The 19,644-nt window shown below is 48.3% G+C and overlaps 1 protein-coding gene across 5 annotated transcripts in view; it reads right to left on the bottom strand.

The window, feature by feature from the left end:
* SIPA1L3 (signal induced proliferation associated 1 like 3) overlaps positions 1-19,644 on the bottom strand; it is a 100,343-nt gene that overhangs the window by 53,812 nt on the left and 26,887 nt on the right. For 4 of the 5 annotated variants that reach the window (XM_054009672.1, XM_054009673.1, XM_054009675.1 and 1 more), the window contains exon 2: positions 17,499-17,596. The gene's annotated coding sequence lies outside the window, so the exon portion shown is untranslated. The other variant, XM_054009677.1, reaches the window with a different exon arrangement.

The following is a 19,644-nucleotide window of genomic DNA, read 5'->3' on the forward strand; positions in this document are numbered from 1 at the left end:
TCTGTCAGCTCGAAAGAGGTCGCTGCTTGCTCCGACAGGGACAGAAGGTTCTGGACGTGAATGGGATTTCGTGTCTATTGTCCCTTTGCCATGCGATCCATGCATGGCGCTTTGATCCATTCCCGTGGGACTCAGACTCCCCGGTTAAATGGGATGAACTCAGACAGGCTGGACCGGCGTATGGTACTCGGAACGCGGCTTACGTCCCTTCAGGGGAACAAACGATGCATGAGCATGTGAGCCGAGTGCCTAGTGTCAGACCAATGGAGTGACTTATTCATGCTAAACTGCTTCTCTTCCGTGCAGCAACACACTCGAAGGAAGAGGAAAACAGATCTGCACTGTAGAGGTAGCTGGATTCCCCGGTTACAGAGCTGGAGAGTCTCCATTTAGCTCAGTACAGTCTCACCTCCCCCCCCGGACTCCGGGCACTTCTACACGCAGCTGCAGAAGAGACGAGAGGGGTGACCTGTAGTAGACAGTTAGGGGTTGCTCCAAGTTCCGGCGTTCCCCTGTACAAGTTAGCACAGCTTGGGCTCAGGGTGGTTTTACTTGTGCTCCTTCGTGTTGGCTTGAAGAACATCAGAGCTGCCAGGCTGGGTCAGAGCAGGCTCGTCTTGCCCAGTAGCCTGTCTCCAACAGCTGCCGGGACCAGAGGCTTGGGGTGTCCAGAACAGGGCAATTATGAAGTGAGCCACCTGTCTTCCACTCCTGGTTTCAGAGGTTTAGGGTCTGTGTCCCTGACCATCTTGGCTTAACAGACCCATTCTCCCTGAACTCATCCAGTTCTTTTTTGAACCCAATTCTACTCTGGGCCATCATAACACGGCCTGGCAATGAGTTCCTGGCTAGCTGTGCTAAAAAGTATTTCCTCTTGTTTGTATTCAACCTGCTGCCGGTTCATTTCACTGGGTGACCCCTGGCGTTTTTATCCCATGAAAAGATAAACACCGCTGCTCTGGTACCTTTTTCCGTCAGGATTTTATAGACCTTTTTCTAGCAGGTCCATGCCACCAGGAAGATGAAAATACCCACTGGCCATTAATTTGGCAAGAGGAGATCAGAACAAGCCCCTGGATCTAGTCAGGAGAAATAATTATGACAGCGAGATTAGGGTGACCAGTCCTGATTTTGGGTCTTTTTCTTATATAGACTCCTATTACACCCCACCCCCGTCCTCATTTTTCACCCCTACGTGAGATATCGGTCTCCCCTCTTGTACAGCTCACAGGCTATATGCATCCCACCCCAGGGCACGCGGAAACACTGGCAAAGTCATTATACATGGTTTGTGAAGGGTTAATAACATAGGTTTTAATAAATGGTGGTGCAATGACTAGAGATTGTCAGAATCCAACAAGTCAAGAGGTTGCTTATAACCAACCAGAACCCCTTCTAGTGTGGCACTTGTAATCATCTAGAACATGCTACTCGTGTCTCTGACAGGCTAGTCATCGCGAATAATCCTTTATTGATGGATTGGCGACCCCTCGATTCGAGGATGATCTCTACCATGGATTTACAGATGGGTCCTGAGATGACTCAGGAGTCCGATCCCTGGAACCACAGATCCGCCCGCAGTAGGTACAGACATTTCCTGGCCGGTCAGCTGCCTGCTAGGAGAAAGTTCTTTCTTTTTCCTTCCTTCTCTCTCTCTCTTTTCAGCTTCAAGGGCAAGGCGCTTCTCGAAGCAGGCCACTGCCTGATGGAGGATCTGGCTCCTCCTAGCTTATGATGTCCACATCAGTTTGCTTAAGATACACTTTCAGTGCGTCTTTGTAGCGTTTCCTTTGGCCACCCCGGGACCTCTGGCCATGGGTGAGCTGAGAGCAGAGGCCAGAGTCTGGCATCCACACACAACGTCCAGCCCAGCGAAGCTGGTGCATGAGGATCATTGCTTGGCGTCAGTGAGGATGCTGGCATTAGCGCGGCGATCTTGCCACTTGACGTGAAGGATCTTCCAGAGGCATTGCTTTTTAACCCTTTATAAGCCATGTATAAATGGCTGATCGGTATAAAGCGAGACTGAAAAACCACATGCACTTTTGATCTACCTTCATTTTTCTGTTCTCTGTAGCATGAAGGGCTCTAAGCATTGTCATTTCACTGAAGTGTACGTTATGGAGCCCCTGGCTGGAATTCCCGCAGAGTCAGGAAGGTTTTTCTGAAGGAGGAAGAACTTAGAAGTGGATCTGGGAATCCAACCCTCTGAAATATCCCTTAATCTGAACAGCCAGTTACCATGACGACCCGATGATTTGAAATCCCAGTGTTCTCTGGAAACGTAAGGGCTTTGATTAATCTACCCAAGTGTCTGCACAAAGCAAGGATTTATGGCAGCGCGCTAGGGAAGGGCTGCAAGAGTTTGCCCTGAGACTGAAAGTAGGTTCTCTCCTGGAGTCTGGGGCAGCTCATTCCAGCAGCACGTGTGACTGCGCCCCTTTTTCTAATGTTAATCCTGCCTTTCATACAATGAAATAGTGAGAAGGGACCATGCCCAGGTGGTCTGACCTCAGGGAGTCTCGTTAGAAGCAGCGCACGGTGGTGGTAGCTCCTGAAGAGAGCACCATCACCCCGGGCAGGATGAAACGGGGGTTAGATGCTGGTCAGGTCCACGGCAGAAATTCACAGAAAGCTCTGCCCCAGCGTCACCAAGGCTGCGGGAGCCCCTGGCTACAGAGCACAAGGCAGACTGAAGAACACGGCGCAGAGCATACAGGGCCACACAATCCGTCCAGGCCCTGAGCCTGCCAGCTCTCGTGCACGTGTTTAGTTAACCGCAATGACAGCTTACGGGCTTCACATTAAGCACGTGCTATTGGGGAAGGTTCTCAATGGCACAGATGGGAGTCAGGCACCCAACTCCCATGGGCTCGGGCTGGGATTTTCACATGTGCCTAAGGGCTTATCTTCCCTTCTGTTATAGCTCAAGCGTTCACACTGACACCGGCCCCACACTAACTCCCCCCTCTGTGCAGCCGTTCTAGTAACATGAGTTGGCCGGCATGGAAGCTGGGGAGGGTCAGGCCTAGGGGTCGGAGCCGGAGTCAGAACTAGACTCAGGAGTGCAGAGCCGGGCTGGAGCAGGCGAAGGCTTGTGGAGTGTCACCATGCTCAGGAGGGGACATTGGGCAGACTGGGCGGCTCACAGGCCAGCCCTGGGAGTCACCAGCCCGGCTCCTGGCCTGCGGATTGGCAAGAGCCCAGCACAGGAGTACTCGTTCCTGCATGCGGCTCTAGCTGAGAGACGACACATCACCTTAGAGGTAGCGGCTAGTGCCCACTCTGGACACAGGTTAGCTCTGCGATAACACGGGAGGGCCACAGTCCTGCAATGCCTTCCCACAATTCCCCCGAGGGAATCCCACGCTACGCTGCCTAGCTGCCCTTGGTGCCTTTGAAAAATCTCCCCCCTGCACTGGCAGGATCAGGGCCAGCGCTCCTGTCCCCATATCTAAAGCAGGTACTGTGACATGGGAGCCAGGGCGTACTGCCTACCGTCCTGCACCAAGCAGACCTCTAACTGGGTGTGAAGCATTGCAGCTTTATTCACGCAGGCAAGGCTAACACATCCTTAGGCGATTCGACGTCCCAAGGGGCTCCAAGGTAGTAGAGACAAGCTATCTAGGTCAGTGGTTTTCAAGCTGCGGGTTGCGACCCAGTACTGGGTCACGGAATGCAAGGCCCAGATCGTTACAGACCGTCGCACGTCCCATCGGCGGTGCTACCCGGCTAAGGAAGGCTGGTCCCTACCTGTTATGACACTGGCCAGCAGCAGGTCCGGCTCCTAGGCAGAGCGGCCCATGGGGCTCCACGCGCTGCCTCTGCCTCGAGCACTGGCTCTGCACTCCTATTGGCCGGTTCCTAGCCAATGGGAGCTGGGCCTGCAGGCAAGAGCTGTGTGGAGCTGCTTGCGCGCCTCTGCCTAGGAGCCGGACCTGCTGCTGGCCGCTTCCGGGGCGCAGCGTGGTCTGTGGTGCCAGGCCAGGCAGGAAGCCAGTCTCTGCACCCCCGCTGCACCGCTGGCTGGGAGCCACCCGAGGTAAGCCCGCGCCCCAACCCCCGCCCCAGCCCTTAGACCTCCACAAACCCAGAGCCCCTTCCTGCACCCCAAGCCCCTCAGCCCCAACTGGGACTGTGTTCCTGTCATCCCCCTTCGTTTTACTGCTCCCCAGTCACTTACTGCAGGAAGCGCCCTCCACGGGGTGCAGTAGATCCCGCCGCTGCCACCAGTTGTCACGGAGTATTGGGGGACTCAGGGCCCTGCACCCCCGGCTTCCTGCGATTCACCATGACTCTCAGCCAGCCAGTAAAGCAGAAGGTTTATTTGGATGACAGGAACACAGTCCAAGACAGGTCTTGCAGGCACAGACAACAGGGCCCCCCTCAGTTAGGTCCAGCTTGGGGTCCCAGGGCATGCCAGCCCACCCCCCTTTGGGGGGTCAGAGCCATCTCTGCCTCCCAGCCATCTCTCCAGCCTGCTTCCAGCACTCTCCCTTCAGCGACCCCTCCCACAGCCTTTGTTCAGTTTCCCGGGCCCCGGAGTCACCTGGCCTCCAACCCCTCTGGGTTCTCATGTTACAAGCTCAGGTATGTTCCCTCGGGCAGACTCCCATCCCCCGATGCAGACCATCCCAGTCACACTCCCCTGTCAGCATTCACACACCCCAGCAAGAACAGTCCCAGTTTGTCACACCTATCTGTAAATTTCAACCACCACCGATGGAAATCTTTTTTCATTAGTTTGTGTGTGGGGTGAAATCAATGTTTATCAACATTTACCATTAAAAAAATCGAATCCTTCCCAGCCTACGTATACACTGCTACACCGTGTTAAGACTCGCGACTTGGGCCGAAGGTCATTTAAGAGGCCTATGTAGTTTTAGGCACTCGATATCTGCATATCGAGGCTTTCCTGCTGAATTCACCAGGCTCAGAATGCATGTCAGGAATATGTTGGCCTCACAGTAAATACATCAGGGAATTTCAGACTGGTTATAACAAGAAAAAGATCTGCAGATTTTCTATATCATTAAAAAAATCCATTCCTTTTCATTCCTGCCCACTCCCAACAAAACTCCCGCTAAACTATTCAACAGCATAGTTCAACCCATTTAACTCTCCCTTGGCGTCTTGTCCCACCCAGTAAACTCCCAGCACAGAAAATCTCCTAAACATTGGGTACAATGGTGGCAACAGCAACATGATTGATTGCTTCTGGTATTGTATATATATTATATTTCAGATTCTATTCATACACCTATGCACTATCCCTCAATGCTGGTACCATCCCAATTAAAACAGGCATTTCCCCCAACGTTAAACAGAAGGCCAGATATAAATGTGATAGACCCACATTGCTTCTACAGAGAATCACTCCTAGTTCTCCACAACCCCAAAGAAGAGGTCTGTGTAAGTGGCAAGGCTTGTCTCTCTCACCAACGGAAGTTGGTCCAATAAAAGATAACACCGCACCCACCTGGTCTCTCTAGCAACACTAACAAGGCACAAGTGGCCCTAAACAACCCTTAAGCCACTAGACAGAATTCTGAGGAGGCAGCATGGTGATCCGGGAAGAAAAGATTTAACATAAAACCGCACCAGATACAGAAACTTGCACAGAAACCAGTCTCACAGACCACCACACTCCTGTGAAATACTCTGTTTTCTACAGTCCCTCCCTGTGTGTAAGTGACTTCGGAGCACAATGCTCAGTTAATTCGATGCTTTTGGAATTAACACAGAGCAGTTTTCCTCAAACTTAAATCAAAGGCACAATGGAAACCCAAGAAGCAGCAGCTTTGTCATCACTGGGAAAGGTGAGCCGGATGCCACATAGAAACCCACTAAGCTAGGAGCAACCGATCCCAGACTAGCGGACACTACCTGCACGTTGTCACACCAATAATTACTCAATTGAAAACCCTAAGCAACAGGTTTTCCTATAGTGCATCCGTGTCAGATGCATGAAACCAGCCAGCCAGGTTCCCAAGAGAAACCATTGTTGTTCAGCATTCAAGGGAAAAGAAGAGTTTTCCATGCCCTCTAGCCGGCACTGTCCCCTTGACCAGATGGCTGTCGAGCAAAGGGCAGGCTGTTTGGTCAGATGGGGGCCAGAAGAGCATCAGACGCTGACACAGTTAAAGCAGGTTGGAGGGCTGTTCGCCATGACAATACATAAAGAAAAGGGAGCCCGATTCTGGTCTCATACCAGCTTTACCGCAAAGCAAGTGACTCGGCAACCCCCATTAGCATCAGGCCCAGGCTTTAGAAAGGGGGATTTCAAAAGCTCCTAAAGAAATCAGGAGCACAAGCCACCCTGACTTTCCCTGGGACTTGTGCTCCTAACTCTCCTAAGTGAAAACCTCACCCCGCTTTCTTTATGAAAGAGTTATAGCAGATCAGAGTCAGATTTCCAAGTGGCATAAGGGAGATAAGCACCTAATGCCTACAGGCTCCTTTGAAATCCCAGCCAAACAAAATCTTGACTGGAAATCCCGGGGCCAGATGCATCATGGTGGAACCCCTCTTCTCTCGCTGCTTTGCTGTCCTCAGAGGAGCCGCCAGCCATACAGACACATGCAGCCCTAGAACTCACTGCTGGCCAAGGATTTAAGCCACCGTAGGTTTATGGCCAATAAGAACTTTCAGAGGCGTTTGCAGTTCCATTGTTAACAGCAGTGAGAACAGGCAGAGCACCCTAATGAGATGTTCCCCTAGGTAACAGGTTCTTGCACTTGGTTACATCGGATACAATATTTTGTTTACTTTACGGCTCAGTCTGAAAGAGGGCAAAATATTCCACCAGCAATGCTCAGAAGCTGCCCGCGGACGCTAGAAACCCTGAAATTGATCACAAAGACAAATGTCTGCCACATAAGGCAATCAGAGATGCATTCTGACTTCTCCATCATCATGCGCTCATTAAGTCTGAAGTGCGGACAATATTGCTATCTTCTGCTCCTGTGAAAGTCTGACCCACCCCCAGTTAAACAAAAGCTACGTTTTGCTGCAGGGGTCACGGGATATGCAACTCACCTCCTTCTGCCACAGTTCAGGGAAAACAAACAAACAGAGACTGTGTTTTAATTGGCAGCCAGCCCTAATTATTTACAGATTCACAATTTACAACTGTGACTGAGTGGAGTACTGAGGCCAACCACAGAAATCAGCTTGGAAACGAACAGAAGTCCAAAGAAATGCCTCCTAAACACAAGCAAGGAAGAAGCAGGCCAAGCAATTCATGAGCTAGCTAGCTTTCACGTACAATTGGATTCCGAGGGCACAGACACACCGGGAATCGTCGAGCGGTGCTCAGTTTCATTCCAGTGGCTTTGCTTGGGTTTAGGACTAAAAGAAACTGTGAACTCTGCGTTTGCATAAACCGAGCAGCATTTCCGCTCGGAGAAAACCCATGCAGAAGGCTTTGATTCCAATGTTACAAATATACATGCGTGCGCACGTACATACATACTTGTTGAAGAAAGCGGAGAAAAGTGAGAGTGCTTGAAAGACTGACTTCATTTTTTCTGGATAAAAGGGATGTTTACAGTGGAATAATTACACTGAATAAGAGCCATTCAGTCAGTCAATAAAAAGAGAGCAACAGATGGCCTGGCAGATATTAGCATAAATTATGCATACTATTGATATAGGTGATGCTCTTTGGAGCTGCCAAGCCAACACGGGTGGGAGAGGATGGCAACTGAAGTAAATATTATGAGGAAAGGTATTCTGCCTCCTGCAACACGATAAAAGTTGCATGAACAGCTGGTGTGTGATTTTAGAATTCAAGTGACTGCTTGAATCTAATTAATTCCCAGTATAATTTTTAAAGAGGTTTTTAAAATAAAAATAAATCGGGCACGTCTCACATTCTGAACTGTGCAGTAACTCACAGAGGGGAGGAGAGCTACTCTGGTCTGACAGGGCTTAGAAGATTTCATTACATGTAACTGATCATTTTAAGTGCCAGTACAAAAGTATGCGCCAATGTATCAACAGGGAAACCCTCTCTGCCTTTTAACATCCTTCTCTTTTGAGGAAGCCCCTAGCGCTTTAGAGACAGGAATACCCTCTTTGTGTGTTTCTATTACTGCAGTGCCCACAGGCCTCTACCACCATGAGGGCCCTGCTGGGCTAGGAGTTGTACATAAGCCTAGAAAGCAAGTCCTCGACCCCAAGAGCTCACAATTTGAGGCCCCAATCCTGCAAACAGTTATGCACGTGCTTAACTACTGGGTAGTGTCACTGATCTGAAATCCATTTACAGTGATAAAGCTAAGCACGGGAATCAGGAGTGGCAGGATTGGGGCTTAAACAGTCAAGACAAAGAGTGGGAGAAGAAAGGCAGCACCCCGTGTTACAGCTGGGCAAGTGACCCTTGCGCAGAGCAAAGGTCACACTGCAAGTCTGTGGGAGAGCCGAAACCAAACCCCGATCTCCCAAGTCCAGTCCAGAGCGTGAAGCACCTTAGTCTAGAAGGTGCCACAGGACTCTGTCGCTTTTTACAGATCCAGACTAACACGGCTACCCCTCTGATCCTTGAGCCACAAGAGCTTCTCTAAATGATACCAATCAAGTAGCCATTCGTCAGGATATCCTGACAATCTACCCCTCCACTTCCCCACGCGCTCCCTTCAACTCAACACTTCCAGCTTTCTAACGGGCATGTAGCAGTGACCCTTTGCAATACAAATATTTTCAACGCCCGAGCAGAGAGAGGGCCAAATCCATCCCAACAGAACTACACATGTTTAAACCAACAAAGGTACACCCTCCTTCAATCCAAGTGGGAAGGGGCTAACAATCTGAAGGTTCAAATTGTCACAGTCAAAATTCCCTGCTTTTAAATATAGACTTCAGCTATTGAAAGCAATTACCAGAAAGTCATCCTGTCCCCGCGCCAAATGATTCACAGACCAAGCATCTAAACGTTAATTTCATTTGCAGGATTTGTAGCAGAAAGCACCTCCTTTGACTTATTCAAATGTACTTCACAATCCATGGATAATGAATTCCATGCACATTCCACACAGCGTTATGTAGCGACATGCTTAAGCATTTCAAAGGGACACAAATATTTCTTTTCCATTCTGAAAGACTATTCAACCAAGAAAACAATTCTGCCGAGGCGAAGGCCGCGGGCTCCAGTCTGATTTACAAACCCACTGCTCCCCACCTGCGTTACCTACATCTTGAGGCTCTCCTACCCCCTCCGTAGCTCTTTCAAGTCATGTATTGCACCAATAAATTCAATGCCGGGCATGTTTTCCTTGGATCCCAGGAGGAAAGCTGTTCACATGCCTATTGGAGCCCAGGACAAAATGGGTATCAAGTTCCAAAATCTAATCTGCACCGTTTGGTAACTGTCACAAAAGCAGAACAAAATCAAACTAAAGCAGAAGTAACCCAAGCCGCACCATGCCATCTGATCCAGCCGGAGCATACTGCACGAACAAGTGCCAGAGGGTTACATTCCAAAGGAGTTCCTCAGCCGCATGCCATCCCGGTCTGGACTGTCAAAGGAAAGCTTTGGTAGGAATCCATGCAACCCAAAACAAAACACTTGTGTCATCTATATGTACCTCAAGGAATTGCAATGTCAATTGGAGGCATCTCCAGGAAGCACCGGGATAACCCTTTATCCCGCCCAGGAGCCCCTTTAGAGACAGAAGTAAGCAATGCACCTAGAGATAATCAGGTGGCTTTTCTTCTTTCATTGCCATGTTACAAACCGGGCAATTCGCAGGCTTTGAGGCTTGTGTTTCCTGGACCAGCAGTTAATCCGACTGAAGCAGGCAGCTCTGGGTTCACCCGTCAGTGGGATGAGCTCGACTCCTGAACTCTTGACTAAGCTGTGACTCCTGCTGAAGAAGAAAGGCCCAGATTTCCTCTGACTAATCTTTTCCTCGCCCATCTCCATGTTAACATGTCTTGGAGGCACTGAGGTCGCAAAGCCAAGGAAACTCACAGCATGTCATTTCTCAGTTACTCATGATTCTCTCTGCAACGCGTTTCCTCCAGGAAATGAGAAATCATCAGTAAGAGTGAAAGCGCTGGACAGCCCAGCCGCTCCGAACTAGCTGAGCGATGATGCGGTGTCCCCTAAGTAACATTCCTAAACAATGAGCCTCTGAAGATAACAAAGGTCAGCAGATTCTGCTCAGTTTCCCCACCAGGGAATACACTGAACATCTCTACATTGACTAGTTCTTTATAACAGCTGTTCTCGGAATAATGCAGCAGGCATATGACCAAGAGTTACCAAAGAATTATTCATTACAGACTACCTCCGGTGTAGTTATTAAGGTCATTCATCTATCTTCTACACATCCCTCAAGCCCTTGAGGAAAGGCCTTTCCCTTCAGTCTCCAGCACTGTGGCCAACATTCCCAAAGCCAGGCTTCCAAGGTTATTTTTGGGAACCATAATCATCAGTGGAGGCTGAAAGCAATGGGACCCAACCAGTGCGCAACATAGTCACAAAAAGCCAAGCCATTTATTTAGGTGTCTAAATGCAGATTTAGGAACTTAACGGTGGCCTGCCAGCTACAGAGGCGGGTTTTCCAAGGTACAAATGGCAGTTCAGTGCCTGACTCCCAGTGAACATCAAAGAGAGTTCGGTGTCTGGGTGCACCTTAGAAAGTCTTCCCCAAAGTCAAATCTTCCTACTCTAGGGGTGGTTATAAAGTTGAGATCCCCACACTTGAAACAATGGCAGGCAGACTAGTGCTGAAATACAAACCCAAGTGCATGGAGCAGACGAGCACTGGGAGAAACAAACGGGAGTTCACAGGCGCTTCTTCAAATGCAAGTTTCAGTCTCTTGCCAGCTAAGCAAACTCCGAGTAGCCGCCTTTATGTGCACTGAGGATTAGCAAGAGCAGAGTAAATATTTGGCCAGTATGAACGATAAGCCAGTTAAAATTTTGCTTTTTTTCCCACATAAAATCATCCCCCAAAAGCAGGTGGGAAGTTGCAGGTGTCTCCCCCAACAGCTGCATAATTACAAAGCCAGACATAGAATCAGAGAACCAGAGGGTGAGAAGGGACCACAAAGGCCAGCTAGTCTAAGCCCTGCCAAGATGCAGGATTTGTTGGGTCTAACCCATCCAAGATAGATGACTCCAGCCTCCTTTTGAAAACCTCCAGTGACTGTTATCCAAGGAAGGCCAGCAAAGGAGCGTCTCTAGGCAATGAAAGGCAACTGGTATATAAAGAAAATTCCTAGAAGTAAAACCATCACACTATGGGGCACAGCGAGGAGTGGGGGGCCAGGTCCAACCCCGGCTACGCAGTCTGGGCAGTTCTCTTCCAAACATGGAGCTGCCGGGCAGGGCTGCCCAGAGGATTCAGGGGGCCTGGGGCAAAGCGGGGGAGCTGCGGTGCTTGTACTCACCCGGACTGCCGCCGGGCCAGGGCTCGCAGGACCTGGGGCAAATTGCCCCACTTGCTCCTCCCCCTGGACGGCCCTGCTGCCGGGCTAGCTCCACTCAGCGGGAGCATCTCCAAGAGTGGCCAGGAGGGAGGTGCAGGAAACCCTGCAAAGGGCACTGACCCAGATTAGCCCAGGGAGCACACATCTAGAACGGACACCGACTAGCCACGGCCATGGGCAAAGCCCAGCCCGCCTGCCCTTTCCCAGGGAGCTGGGTGTTGTCATGGGACCCTACACTCCGAGCTCAGATTTTCACATCAGTCACTGGCTCAGACACATCTGAGGAACCGGAAGTCTCCTCTCCTCCTGCGTCAGCTGGAAGATGGGTAGGGGCACGGCTCTGCTGCGGATCCCGCTCCCTGCCCTGTGCACACACCCAGAGGCACGCCCACGGACCCCGCTGGAGCCGCAGGACTCCTTTCAGAGCTGCTGGCCTGAGAGCTTTTGTTTAGGCACTTTGGTCTTGCCCGGGATGCGCGACAGGTCACCTGCTGAGCACCCCTATCTCTTGGCCCACCCATGCCCCAGGGCCAGGCAACACAGGATATTTGTAGCTGGATTGGAGGCCAGAATAACAAAGCCGCCAGTGGTGTCAACAGATTTGTGAAGCCTTTGAAGAGGCAGAGCAAGGTACAAGCGTGCAAAGGCAGTAATTGTTCCCCATTACGACATCAGATGTCAGGGCAGATCAGCATCGCTGGACACAGCAAGGCAAGAGCTAACCTGGTCACAGAGGGCCCTGGCTCCCTGCTGCCCACTGCCCAGTGAGCCGCTCTCCCTGGGGGCAGGGGGCAGTTTTTACTCCTATCACTGCGGTGCGATTTTCTAAGGGACTGTCTCCCTGCAGCCCGCGGCTTTGGCGTCTGAGTCAGAACAGCAGCTGCTGCATCTCCCTGCTCCCGTTCGCATGGACGAGAAACCCTTCCCAAAATGGTTTTGTAAACAGTCAAGGCAAGAGATGGAAAGAGCAGTTGCCTTTCGTCAGGAGAGGCAGAGCTCCTTACACAGCTGCCGAAGTCTGTGGATTAACTGCCCGGTCCAGGAAATTATAGCGATAATGCTGGATTAAAACCATGCTAGGGAAATGGGAGCCGATATCTGACTCCTGGTGCTGGTCACTCGGCTCTCTCAGAACTACCAGGGACCAGCCATTAAACCCTGTAAAACTGGGGAGAAATTGGCAGGCAAACCCTTCCAAGGCCCAGTAGCATCAACCCTCAGCATCTGCAAACTCTGTGTACATACAAGGCCTAGCACAATGGGGCCCTGCTCCCAGCTGTAGCCTCTGGATGTTACTGTAATACAAATATTAAACTATGGTTAGACTAAGGTTAGGCGGAAAAGAGAATGTCCTTTAATTAACCCGACAAAACCGCCTGCTTTCTGCTGTACACGTCTCCTGAGTTCGCAGAGAACACTAACACAGTCCAACACTATGACTTAATGTTCTCTTTCCCCTTGGGAAAGTCACTGACTCTCTCTGTGGTCGCTGCCCCTCTGCAAAATGGGGACAGTAACCCTTCGTCTGTCTTGTCTGTTTAGATTGTGTGCTCTTCAAGCAGGCGCTGTCTCTCACCGCGTGTCTGTTCAGCACCTAGCATAATGGGGCTCCGACCTGCGGGGGCCCTCCAGTGCTACTGTAATATAAATAATACATGTTGACTCACTAAAAAAAAGGGCATTGAGAGGAAAGACTTTGGTCCCGCTCAGTAATGCCCCATTCGACTGGCTTTCTGCTAGCCACACCTGCACTACAAAATTCACACACAAACAGCCCACAACAGCCAGGAGTACAACTGAGCCAGAAATTCAGAGCAGGGCCTGAAATGTAGCCCACTGTGTCTAGAGAGTGCAGCCCAAGCAATACAGGTCATTCGCCACTAGACGAAGTCCTCCCAGGGAAAGGGAGGAGGCAGAGTTTGGCTTAAACCGGAAGAGCTGGAAAAGGAACACATTTGAAATGTAAGCAGTAACCCCTTTGCTCAACTGCATGCAGGTTAACACAAAAGTAAAGAAAGCAACTTACAACAAGTTGGCAAGTATCAGGGGGTAGCCGTGTTAGTCTGTATCTACAAAAACAACAAGGAGTCTGGTGGCACCTTAAAGACTAACAGATTTATTTGGGCATAAGCTTTCATGGGTAAAAACCTCACTTCTTCGGATACACAGAGTGAAAGTTACAGATGCAGGCATTATATCCTGACCCATGGAGAGCAGGGAGTTACTTCGCAAGTGGAGAACCAGTGTTGACAGGGCCAATTCAATCAGGGTGGATGTGGTCCACTCCCAATAATAGATGAGGAGGTGTCAATTCCAGGAAAGGAAAAGCTGCTTCTGTACTACATCCACCCTGAATGAATTGGCCCTGTCAACACTGGTTCTCCACTTGTGAAGTAACTCCCTGCTCTCCATGGGTCAGTATATGATGCCTGCATCTGTAACTTTCACTCTATGCATCCGAAGAAGTGAGGTTTTTACCCACGAAAGCTTATGCCCAAATAAATCTGTTAGTCTTTAAGGTGCCACCAGACTCCTTGTTGTTTTTGAACAAGTTGGCAGTTTTTCAAAGGGACACTATTAAGGGCCCAAAAGCAAGCTATTCCGCTGGGTAGGAAAGATAGAAAATGTGGCAAAAGACCACCTTGGCTTAACCACGAGATCTTGCATGATCTACAAAATAAAAAGGAGTCATATAAAAAATGGAAACTAGGACAGATTACAAAGGATGAATATAGGCAAACAACACAGAAATGCAGGGGCAAGATTAGAAAGGCAAAGGCACAAAATGAGCTCAAACTAGCTACAGGAATAAAGGGAAACAAGAAGACTTTATCAATACATTAGAAGCAAGAGGAAGACCAAAGACAGGGTAGGCCCACTGCTCAGTGAAGAGGGAGAAACAGTAACAGGAAACTTGGAAATGGCAGAGATGCTTAATGACTTCTTTGTTTCGGTCTTCACCGAGAAGTCTGAAGGAATGCCTAACATATTGAATGCTAATGGGAAGGGGGTAGGTTTAGAAGATAAAATAAAAAAAGAACAAGTTAAAAATCTCTTAGAAAAGTTAGATGCCTGCAAGTCACCAGGGCCTGATGAAATGCATCCTAGAATACTCAAGGAGCTAATAGAGGAGGTATCTGAGCCTCTAGCTATTATCTTTGGAAAATCACGGGAGACAGGAGAGATTCCAGAAGACTGGAAAAGGGCAAATATAGTGCCCATCTATAAAAAGGGAAATAAAAACAACCCAGGAAACTACAGACCAGTTAGTTTAACTTCTGTGCCAGGGAAGATAATGGAGCAAGTAATCAAGGAAATCATCTGCAAACACTTGGAAGGTGGTAAGGTGATAGGGAACAGCCAGCATGGATTTGTGAAGAACAAATCATGTCAAACCAATCTGATAGCTTTCTTTGATAGGATAACGAGTCTTGTGGATAAGGGAGAAGCTGTGGATGTGGTATACCTAGACTTTAGTAAGGCATTTGATACGGTCTCGCATGATATTCTTATCGATAAACTAGGCAAATACAATTTAGATGGGGCTACTATAAGGTGGGTGCATAACTGGCTGGATAACCGTACTCAGAGAGTTGTTATTAATGGTTCCCAATCCTGTTGGAAAGGTATAACAAGCGGGATTCCACAGGGGTCTGTCTTGGGACCGGCTCTGTTCAATACTTCATCAACAACTTAGATATTGGCATAGAAAGTACGCTTATTAAGTTTGCAGATGATACCAAACTGGGAGGGATTGCAACTGCTTTGGAGGACAGGGTCATAATTCAAAATGATCTGGACAAATTGGAGAAATGGTCTGAGGTAAACAGGATGAAGTTTAACAAAGATAAATGCAAAGTGCTCCACTTAGGAAGGAACAATCAGTTTCACACATACAGAATGGGAAGAGACGGTCTAGGAAGGAGTACGACAGAAAAGGATCTAGGGGTTATAGTGGACCACAAGCTAAATATGAGTCAACAGTGTGATACTGTTGCAAAAAAACCAAACATGATTCTGGGATGTATTAACAGGTGTGTTGTGAGCAAGACACAACAAGTCATTCTTCCGCTCTACTCTGCTCTGGTTAGGCCTCAACTGGAGTATTGTGTCCAGTTCTGGGCACCGCATTTCAAGAAAGATGTGGAGAAATTGGAGAGGGTCCAGAGAAGAGCAACAAGAATGATTAAAGATCTTAATGATTAAAGAACATGACCTATGAAGGAAGGCTGAAAGAATTGGGTTTGTTTAGTTTGGAAAAGAGAAGACTGAGAGGGGACATGATAGCAGTTTTCAGGTATCTGAAAGGGTGTCATAAGGAGGAGGGAGAAAACTTGTTCACCTTAGTCTCTAAGGATAGAACAAGAAGCGATGGGCTTAAACTGCAGCAAGGGAGGTTTAGGTTGGACATTAGGAAAAAGTTCCTAACTGTCAGGGTGGTTAAACACTGGAATAAATTGCCTAGGGAGGTTGTGGAATCTCCATCTCTGGAGATATTTAAGAGTAGGTTAGATAAATGTCTATCAGGGATGGTCTAGACAGTATTTGGTCCTGCCATAAGGGCAGGGGACTGGACTCGATGACCCCTCGAGGTCCCTTCCAGCCCTAGAATCTATGAATAAGGACAAAACTGAAACAAGGCAGATGCCCGTAGTAACGTGGCTGGCTCTTGTCAGCTACAATTCAAAACACCTACTTTTCTACCCGTTGTGAAAGGTCAGTGACCACGTTCCATGCAGGTCTGATTCCCAAGCCTGGAAACAAGGGCCATCCTGGGCAGCGCTGTGCTGGAGCCAGGACGGTCAGGAACAGCGTTCCTTCACAATTCCCACATTGTGAGCCAAAAGCACAATGCTGGGCTACCGCTGAAAACAGCCAGACAATACACACAGAAGAGCCCCGTTTGTCACTGATCAGTGGGGCGCTTCTGAACGCAGCAAAACAAGGACACCAGTCAACTCAATGAGCAAAACCAAATCAAAACCAAATTAAAGGCTCACAGAGAAACATTACCAATTAGACACAAAGGCAAGTCTGCTGCCTGGAGACAGCATGCTTCGCCCGCTGCATCTCTGTCGGGCCTGGAGTGCAGATGTTCTGGTGCTGAGTTCTCGGCTCGTCACGTGCGGATTTCAGTTCAGAATACTTCGCTATAACTAAAACCTGAGATTTTAACTGCATTGGTTAATTTCACTTTTCTGACTACCACAGAATGCTCGTGCAGCGCTGCTGCACAACCACTGACATCAGCTGGAGACGTGGGATACTCGCCACTTCTGAAAACATTCAAAGCCAAGGTGTCAAGTTGGGGACCCAAAAAATCACAGGCCCCTGAAAATAGGGGTCAAAGTAGCTGGCCCAAGTTCCTGAAGTGAGTCAGCAAGACAGCCAGCCCTGGAACGCAGGAGTTTCCAGCACTCCGGTCTCTGCTGTCTCCTTAGCCTTAGAGCCAAGTATAAGCACACACTGAATTTATTATAACCATCTTCTAACAGCTTCCAATTTTACTCCTGTTTATTTGAACAGCCGTTAAAACTCCAGAGGGAAATATTAACTCCTCCTGGGCTATGAACAACCTGTCAATTACTAACAAAGTTAGTTAAAAATGATCAACAACATCATTCCCCACAGTAGCTCCATGTTTAAATATTTTAGTCTGAAGCTTTACATTTCTCCTCATTGTAAGACAGATTCACTTGTATTAACCCCCCTAAAACCTTTGGCTGCAAGCCCAACAAAATCTCTCCCCTCAACAGAGCCAGAGCGGCAGGGGTTGGAATCCTTCAGGTGTTTGAGGGAAGAGCGGGGCCCACACCCATGGCTCAGGCTAGGACACCACGGAAGCATTACATAAACTTGCTCAAAACTTAAGATGCAACAGTTACCTCAACTATGTTGTATTATAATCCTCCATAATTAGGCCTTTCACTACATGCAGTTGAAAGGACCTGCATTCCGTTCTTTAGTCTCATGTGATGCAGAAGGGTGGAGATTTTACCTCTGCAGATACTAGAGCTTATAGCGTAATGCTGACAGAAAGGGCCTTAGCAGGTACATACAATATATGGCTTGTTGTAGCATGTCGTTCCCACCGGCCTCAGGAGCGTGGTCTCCGAAACTCAGGCTATGTGAGGAGGAGATGAGCCGTGGCAAGCTTCTGAAAGAGAAAGATGGATTGTGTGTAAAACTAGAGGCTAAAAGATTTAGGACTTGATCTTGCATGGCGCTTTGACGGCCTTTAGAGGATTGGGCTGTGAATCCCTACCCTGAAGCTACTATCAGAAGTAGCCTCATTGTTTGTAAACCGTATGAGCAAGTTACCCAAGGAAGCATATTGCGGGTTTTGCTCCCTAGGGCCATACTGCTAACAGGACAACTCCAAACTTCACAACAAGCGCAGACATCCACAAATAAATCTGTTAGTCTTTAAGGTGCCATTGGACTCCTCGTTGTTTTTGTGGATGCAGCCGAACACGGCTATCACTTTGCTCTCTGCTGGTCACAGCCAGCCCTTCATTCTGAGCCATTCAAGTCTCCACGTCGCAACGTGAGTAACCCAGCATCCTCCTGGAGAGCAGGTGCTAGTACGTAGGGCATGGAGGCCCAGCCAACTCAAACAGCCGCCAAGGCTGTGTACACAAGGACGGAGTGTGCAGGAACCTGACTGAAAGGAATGTGCACTGCGGCTTGTAGCTAATCCTTTCAGCAAGGAGCTTCTGCACACCCTCACCCCCGGTGCCAGACACCAGCGAAGACCTGCTTTCAGTCGAAAGAAACAAGACAAATGGCTTGGTAAAGAGAGGAGTTAAAGTGAGCTACTGTTGCTGTTTTAGAGAATTGACAAGGATTCCTATCAGGGGTAATAAAGTTATTACAAGGCAATGTACTTAAACACAGCCTGAAATGTATTAACCTTAGGGTGAGGCCTGAAGATCTGTTAATGATTATGTATGAACAGGTCCAATTTTCAACTCTAATTCCTCATAATTACTGACTCCCACATCTTGGTTCACACACCTAGGAGGAAAGGTTAGTGCTAATATTCCAAGATGATAAACACACACTCCTGTATCTACAGCTGCAAGATCAGCTGGAATCGACTAGCTCCGTGGCCGAACCCCCTGAACTGCAAACAGCAGCATTCCTGGAAATAAGAACTGCAACTGCTTCCTATGTTTCAATGTCTCAGGAGTACAGTATCATTTTTACATAAGCCTTATTCTTAACCCTTTTTAGTTACAAACTGACTTGCCATCTGAAAAAGCGATTTCTTTTTACTAATTTAAGAACTACCTCACATATCAACCCGGAAGCACCTTAGGAAATAAAACCAGGCAGATATTTATAATGCCAAGTACCTTTTTGAAGAAATATACAAGACCAGAACTATAAGACTTTAATCTTACTGCACCTTTAACACAGTCACAGTTGCCACCAAACCATAACCATAACCTGGATTGTGAAACAAACTTCTTTAATGGCTATATTCCTTCTAAAAAGGCATCTGAATGTTGGTCAAGGCAACACTGGTGCATGCGTGTGAAATGCACAGCCAATTTCAGACACTAAATTGTTTCGTTCTTTCTGAGACTGCTCATTTAGATTGTCAGAACAGTGCATCCTGTGCAAACCTTTCAGCGAGCCAGGAATTCTGTCTTGAACAGAAGTGAAACCAAACAATTCTATTTACCCAGATTTCATGCTTCAAATGAAACCTGAATGGTGGGGGGAATACTTTGGAGACCCTCACCAACCAGGTGTTCCAACACAGTTTAGTTTCCATCATGTATAAAAAAAAACCTGTTAGTCAAAAATCAATAACGTACAAGAATAACTGCTGCAAAGGGACAAATGAACAGACGAGAACTAACCCAGCAAAGAGGGGAAAACCCGACCAGCCTCTCTGTAACGGACCTGGAACACCTCAGTGATATTCTGCAGGGCACTTGACCAGCCAGCAGAACACCAGCAGATGAATCCTAACATTGGCAACATCTTTATTTCAAAACTGCTCTATTAGATAAGTGCATCCCTTCGATCAAACCTAAAATTCATCAGAATATTTCTTCCTTTTCTTCGCCTCTAGATTTTTATCGTGCCTTATGCTACCAGAACGTCAGACATTGATTGATAAATAGCAAATGTCTGACCACATAAGTGGAGGAAAACATGCAATCAAAATATTTTCTCATTACAGACAGAAAA

This window comes from Malaclemys terrapin, chromosome 20, assembly GCF_027887155.1.
Source record: "Malaclemys terrapin pileata isolate rMalTer1 chromosome 20, rMalTer1.hap1, whole genome shotgun sequence".
Lineage (NCBI taxonomy): Eukaryota > Metazoa > Chordata > Testudines > Emydidae > Malaclemys > Malaclemys terrapin.